This window comes from Petaurus breviceps, unplaced genomic scaffold (assembly GCF_028583685.1).
Source record: "Petaurus breviceps papuanus isolate PSGF00001 unplaced genomic scaffold, PetGlider_PUasm1.0 90865, whole genome shotgun sequence".
NCBI classification, from domain to species: Eukaryota; Metazoa; Chordata; class Mammalia; order Diprotodontia; family Petauridae; genus Petaurus; species Petaurus breviceps.
In genome coordinates, this window is record NW_027187367.1 from 9,671,224 (window position 1) to 9,678,778 (window position 7,555).

Below are 7,555 nucleotides of genomic sequence, written 5' to 3' on the forward strand. Positions count from 1 at the left end.
GAAGGAAGGAAGGAAGGAAGGAAGGAAGGAAGGAAGGAAGGAAGGAAGGAAAGGAATCAGTAAACCCCAAATTAATTTGGCAGTTTCCCACCATCAAAATTTACCTTCACTTGGAGAAGAGAAGAAAAGGGAGAGGTAGAGACAAGCTGAGTTACCCAACTGGCTGAATCCCCATTCAAGTTACTCCATTTCACCCTGGAGCTCACAGATTAGACCACAATAGATGCCTGCCTAAATTCCACTTAATGGCTGTATTTTGGGTCCTCCTGGCTCGAAGTAAATGTCAACAGTAACTTTCTCTTTTGACCAAAATATCCTGAGGGTCTTCCCCATCTTCCTCTCCCAGTTTCTTTTTTTTTTTTTAATTAAAGTGGCCATACCTTGACTTTTTTTTTGTTTTTTTGGTTTTTTTTTTGGTTTTTTGTTGTTGTTTTGTTTTATTTTTATGGAGGGGAGAAGGCAGGGCAATTGGGGTTAAGTGACTTGCCCAAGGGCACACAGCTAGTAAGTGTTAAGTGTCTGAGATGGAGTTTGAACTCTGGTCCTCTGACTCCAGGGCTGGTGCTCTATTCCCTGCTCCACCTAGCCACCTTTCTAGCCCACCCTCCTTGACTTGCTTTTTAAAGAGGCCCATTCACTGAATGTGTGTTACCTCACTCAAAGTGAGAATCTGAAAAGGCCTTAGCATAAAAGGATCAGGGTCTCCCAGTGCATCCTGGGCCACCTCCAGTCATGTTATGAATATCTGGTCACTGCACCCAGATGGCTCTAGAGGAGAAAGTGAGGCTGGTGACCTTGCACAGCTCTCCCTCACTCAAATCAAAATCAACCACAAGTCATGTCATCATCTCCCTGATGTCATGATCCTCTTCAAAAATGAAGGACAAACACTTTATATTATAGGTGGATGAGGACACACAAGTTATCTTTTGACTGGAGAAGAATCTAGCCCCACAGAAAACCAGAGCTAAGAGGAACCTGAAGAGGTCATCTCATTCATTGCATTTTTGAAAAAATGAGTTTTATTGATGTCTTTTGTTTTCTTGTTGCTGTTATTGAGTTGCTTTTCAATTGTGTCTGACTCTGTGACACCATTTGGGGTTTTCTTCACAAGGACACTGGACTGGCTTTGCCATTTCCTTCTCCAGCTCATTTTGCAGATATGGAAACTGAGGCAAACAGGGTTAAGTGACTTGTCCAAGGTCGAACAGCTAGTAAGTGTCTGAGGCTGGATTTGAACTCACAAAGAGGAATCTTCCTGACTCTAGGGCTAGCAATATGAACAATCCAAAAACAAGGACCAGGATCTCCCTTATTCTACTTGGACACTCCTTTCAATTTTATTCATTTCCTTCCCTCTGTCATCTCACTTTCATTCTCTCCTCAATCTTTTCATCTCACTCTTTTATTTATCTCTCCCTTTCTGTCACATCCTGTCATAATAGAATGAAAATATGGATGATGAAGCAAAGTTCTATATAAACAGAGATATGGAGAGACAGCATGATGTACAGAAAGAGAACAGAGCCAAGAGTCCTGAGCTGAAGTCCCAACTCTGCCATCAATCAGCAGTATAACCTTGGGCTAATTATTTAAGTACTGCAAACATCAGTTTCCACACACACACAAAAAGTTTTTTAATTTAATTTTTTTGGTTACATTTTAAGTTCTGAACTGTCTCCTGCCCTCTCTTCCCACTCCACATTAGAGAAGGTCACCATTTGACACAGATTTATAAATATATGCAAAACCATATTATGCATATTTCTATTTATCAGTTCTTTCTCTGGAGGCAGATAGTGTCTTCCTTAGTAGGATCCTTTATGGTTGCTTTGAGTATTTCGAGTACTCAGAATAACTTGGTTGTTCACGATTTTTTTAAACAATATTGTTGTTATTGTATTCAATATTCTTTTGGTTCTGCTCACTTCACTTTTAATTATTTCATGCAAATTCTTCCATGTTTTTCTAAGGTCAGCCAGTTTATCATTTCTTACAGCACAGTCATATACCATTGATGGACTTCCCCTCAATTTCCAACTCTTTGCTACCACAAAGAGATCCGCTATATATATTTTATTTTATTTTTTGCCTTTTTTTTTTTTGCAGGGGCAATTGGGGTTAAGTGACTTGCCCAAGGTCACATGACTAGTTTTTTTTTGTGTGTGTGTTAAGTGTCTGAAGTCGGATTTGAACTCAGGTCCTCCTGACTCCAGGGCTGGTGCTTTACTCACTGTGCTACTTAGCTGCCTCCTGCTATATATATTTTAAAACATACAGCTTCTTTCTCTTTTTCCCTGATCACTTTGAGAAACAGACCTAATAGGGGTATTGCTGGGCCAAAGTATACACAGTTTTATAACTCTTCAGGCTTAATTCCAGATTGCTCTTCAAGAAGGTTGGATCAGTTCACAGTTCCACTAACAGTGTATTAATATCCCAACTTTTCCACATCCCCTCCAACATTTGTCCTTTCCCCTTTAGTCATTTTGGCCAATCTGATAGATATGAGATGATATTTCAAAGTTGTTTAATTTTCATTTCTCTAATCAATTATGATTTAAAGTATTTTTTCATATAACTATATGAAGTCTTGACTTCTTCATTGAAAGACTGCCTGTTTAAAAAATCTGGAAAGACTTACATGAACTGATGCATAGTGAAGTGAACAGAGCCAAGAGAACATTGTACACAATAACAGTAATGTTGTTTGATGAAGAATTGTGAATGACTTAGCAATTATCAGCACACAATGATACAAGACAATCCCAAGGACTAAAATGATGAAGCATGCTCTCTGCCTCCACAGAAAGAACTAATATTGACTGAATACAGAATGAAGCATTCTATTTTTCACTTTCTTTTTTCTTTTATTTGAGTCTTCTTGTACAAAATGACTAAAAAGAAAATAAGAAAAAAGGGGGGGAGAGAGAAGGGGAGGATAGAATTTTGGAGCTCAAAACTTTAACTAAAATGTTCTTAGACATTTTTTTAACTGCCTGTTCATATCTTTTGACCATTTATCAGTTGGGCAATGATTTGTATTCTTATAAATTTGACAAAGTTCTCTATATATTTGAGATATGAGACCATTAGGCAAAAAACAATCTATACATTTTTTTCCCCAATTCTCTGCTTTCCTTCTAATCTTGATTACATTGGATTTGTTCGTACAAATCCTTTTAAATTTAATGTAATAAAAATAATTCAACAAAGAATTACTGAATTTAAAAAAAACAAGGGAGAATAAATGGAAATTTTCATTCAAAATAACTACAAAATGCATAAATTCTCTGGGTGTTAACCTATGAAGCTACACACAGGACTTCAAATACAAATACATGCACACACATATCATGTATACACACAAACAAAAACTCTTTACAAATTTAAATCTGTTAGGAAGACAAACAATTGAAGAGATTCATTTGGTCCATATCAACATAACAAAAGCCATACAACCTAAATTAATTTGTAAATTTAGTTACTATACCAATTGTAAGAGAAATTGATCAGGGGAAGTCCCTACTCAAGTTAGGCAATTTTCCTAAACAACCTAAAGATATAATGTTATTGATGTTGATGTTGTTTTCATTCATGTCTGAATCTTTGTGGTCCCGTTTGGGGTTTTCTTGGCAATGATACTGGAGTGGTTTGGCATTTCCTTCTCCAGATCATTTTACAGATGAGGAAACTGAGGTAAATAGGGCTGCACGACTTGCCCAAGGAAACACAGTGTCTGAGCTGTATTAGAACCCAGGTCTTTCTGACTCTAGGCCCATCCACTGTGCCACTCAACTACCCTGATGATGTAATAGAAAACATTATTATTAGTCACTGATGAAATCTGAAGTTCTTCAATCTGCCCTATAGAATTATAGCATGTTAGCCATTGACTCAAGACATCTAAGGGAATACAGGGAATTTCTAATGATAGGCTGAGAGGACCAACCACGCATCCCTTGTAGCCTTGTATAAAACCAAGCTTCCCCTGCTCCTCACCTCTATTTGAGGTGAGATAGTCAGCTCTTCTACCAGAGTGTAACAGGGAAGGGGATTTTGGATAATAGCATCTTTCAGCAGAAGCACATGGCCATGGTAGGTGTATTCTTGCCTGAGAGAGTGATTAAAGGACATTTCTTCCTGAATCCTAACCTCCTGTATAGAAGGGTTTGAGGTTAGAGAATTTGCTACCAGCATTAGATCCCAAACTATATTACAAAGCAACAAAAATATTCAGTGCTGAATAAAAACAGGAAAGTCTAGATAAAGCAAGACCCAGAAGCAAGCGAATATAGTAGCTCAGTGTTTGATAAACTCAAAAGAACAAACACCAGAGAAAAGACTTCCTATTCAACAAGAGCTTCTGGGAAAACTGGAAAGTAATTTGGCCCCAAAAAAAGGAGTGGAAAGGTGGTTTATATTATATACCACAATAAGCTTCACTTGAGATAACTGGGTGGCTCGGTATATAGAACACTGGGGCTGGAATCAGGAAGACCTGTGCTCAAATCTGGCCTCAGACACTTACTAGCTGTGTGCTCCTGGGCAGGTCACTTAGCCCTGTTTGTCTCGGTTCCCTCATCTATAAGATGAGCTGGAGAGGAAAATGGCAAACCACTCCAGTATACTTGCCAAGAAAACCCAATGGATAGTATTGGCATACTATGGTCTACAGGATCACAAAGAGTCAGACACAACTGAACAACAATCAACAAAAGTTCCAAATGGATATTTAACTCAAATATGAAGGTCAAATCATAACAAAATTAGAAGATCGTCAAAGAAAGTGACTTTCATCTTTTTGGCTGAGGGAGAACTCTTAGCTGAACAAGAAATAAACATGCTTAAAAAGAATAAAAGTCAATTTTGATTATATAATATTAAAAAACCTTTCACATAAATAAAATAAATGAAACTAGGATAAGAAGGAAAACATACTTGTATTGAATATCTCTAATAAAAGTCTGCTATTCAAGAGATGTAGAAAACTGATACAAATATATCAGACAAGTAGCTATTTCTCAATAAATAATATTCAAAGATTATGAATAGTTTTTAGAAGAACACAAGTAAAGACTATATTTTAAATGCTCCAGATAATTAATAATTAATAATAAAAAAAAGAGATTTTACCTCTCACCCATAAAATTGACAAAGATGATTAAAAAGCAGAAATGGACAATGTTAGAGAAACTGTGGGAAGACAAGTACACTGATATAACTATGGAAGGAGCCATCAACTAATGCCACAATTCTGGAAAATAATCTGTAACCACGTGGGAAAAGTCACTAAAATATTCATACTCTTTACCTCATCTGCTACTTGTCATGTGCCTTAAAGGAGTCAGTGATAGAAAGTTCCCATAGAAAACAAAATATTCATAGCATTACTCTTTATGTCAGCAGAAAAACATGGATACAAAGTAGGTATCCATAGATTGGCTAAGCAAATGGTGATGTATGAAGGTAATGGAATATTACTGAGAAAATGGTAAATGTAAAAAAGAAAGAATTAATATTTAAATGGGAAACTAGGAACAGCTAGGTGGTGCAGTGAATAGAGCACCAGCTCTGGAGTCAGGAGGACCTAAGTTCAAATCCAGCCTCAGACACTTAACACTTACTAGCTGTGTCACCTTGGGCAAGTCACTTAACCCTAATTGCCCTGCCCTCCAAAAAAAATTTTTTTTAATAGGGAAACTAGGGAAGGTTTATATGAACTTACATAGAATAAAGCAAATAAAACATAAAGAGCAATATACACAATAATAGTAAATTTAAAAAGGAAAAAAGCCTACTAAAATGCATTAGAACTTAGATCAATTCAACAACCAAGTTTGATTCCAAGGTACTGATGATGAAACATATTCATCTTCTCTCAACTGAGAAGTGGTAGATTGGGCAAGCTAGGTGGCACAGTGAATAGAGCACTGGCCCTGGAGTCAGAAGAACCTGAGTTCAAATGTAACCTCAGACACTTAACATTTACTAGCTGTGTGACCTTGGGCAAGTCACTTAACCCCAATTGCCTTGCCTTCCCCACTCCAAAAAAAAAAAAAAGGAAGTGATAGATTACAAGAGCGGAATCAGACATGGTCTTCTTTATTACAAAGAATGATTTTATTGAGCAGTAGGGGGAGATTAGGAAATGATAATAATTTTTAATGAGCATGAATGAAATCTTTTTAAAATCTCCCCAAAAATTTATTAAGCATCTGTATGTAGACCACTCTGATGGAAATAAGAAGAGATACAAAGTCTATATGAGTTCTTCATTCATGGAGCTTACAATCTGGTTAGGATTGTTGTTGAGTTGTTTCAGTTGTGTCTGACTGTTCATGACCCCATTTGGGGTTTTCTTGGCAAAGATACAGGAATGGTTCACCATTTCCTTCTCCAGCTCATTTTACAGTTGAGGTAACTGAGGCAAATAGGGTCAAGTGACTTTTCCTGGGTTCCACAGCTAGTGAATATCTGAGACTGGATTTGAACTCAGATCTTCCTAACTCCAAGCCCAGCACTCTATTCACTGCACTTCCTAGTTGCCCAAGGAGAAAGGCTACCAAAAGGTAACAAGAGCACCCAAACTGGGCAATGCCAATATCCCTCTCCCTGACCCCATATTCTCTCTATCCCTCTAGCACCTGGGAAAGATCTTCTTTTAGACCTGGTACTCTAACAGATGATATAGGAGTTAAGTGACTTCAAATCCTGATTAGGATGCTGTAAACCTCAGATCTAAATCTAGGATAGAGTTTAGGGTTAGAAAGGAAGTAAAGAACCAGCTTAGATTGGGGGAATTTTAGAGCCATTCTGTTCTCTGCTAGACAGATCATTTTTCAGCATTATAATTTTCTTATACCTTAGGTACATGTTGTAACCTTTACTCTTAAGTCAGAAGTAAAGATCTCAGAGAGAATAGGAAAGTGGTTTATAAAAAAAACCAGAATCCCAAAGTTGGAATATACTTCATAGGTCGTCTAATCCAATTTGTAGATTTTGTACATCCTGACCCAGATTTTCTTATATAGTACTTCCTGCAAGTGACCATATAATTTCTGATTAAAGGCCTCTGATGATAGAGGAACCACAAGCTTCCATGGCAGCCCACCACATTTGGATCAGCTTTCATTGTTGAAAAGGAAAAAATAATCTTTACATAATAGGGGAGAAGGGCTAAATTTCTCATTGATATTGTGGGCCTCAATGACAGGCCTGATTGAATTTCCCAGGACTTCAATTCCTACCTGCAACACAGGGGGATCGTATCATGAAGACAACAGAGGTTCCTTAAAAAAGGAAAAAGGGGGGCCTCCTGGAGAGACTGCATTGGCAATGCTTAAAACAATCGTCTTGGCATGTACTCGAAAATCCACAGAACAAGGAAAGATAACGACTGAGAGCAGAGAAGAGGGATAAGCAACCTGATGTCAGACAGCCTTCAAGCAAGGATCCCTTCACTTCACTTTTCCTCTTTTGATCAGATCCCAGGGGATGTGTGTGCATGTGTGTGTGTGTGTGTGTGTGTGTGTGTGTGTGTGTGTGTGTGTGT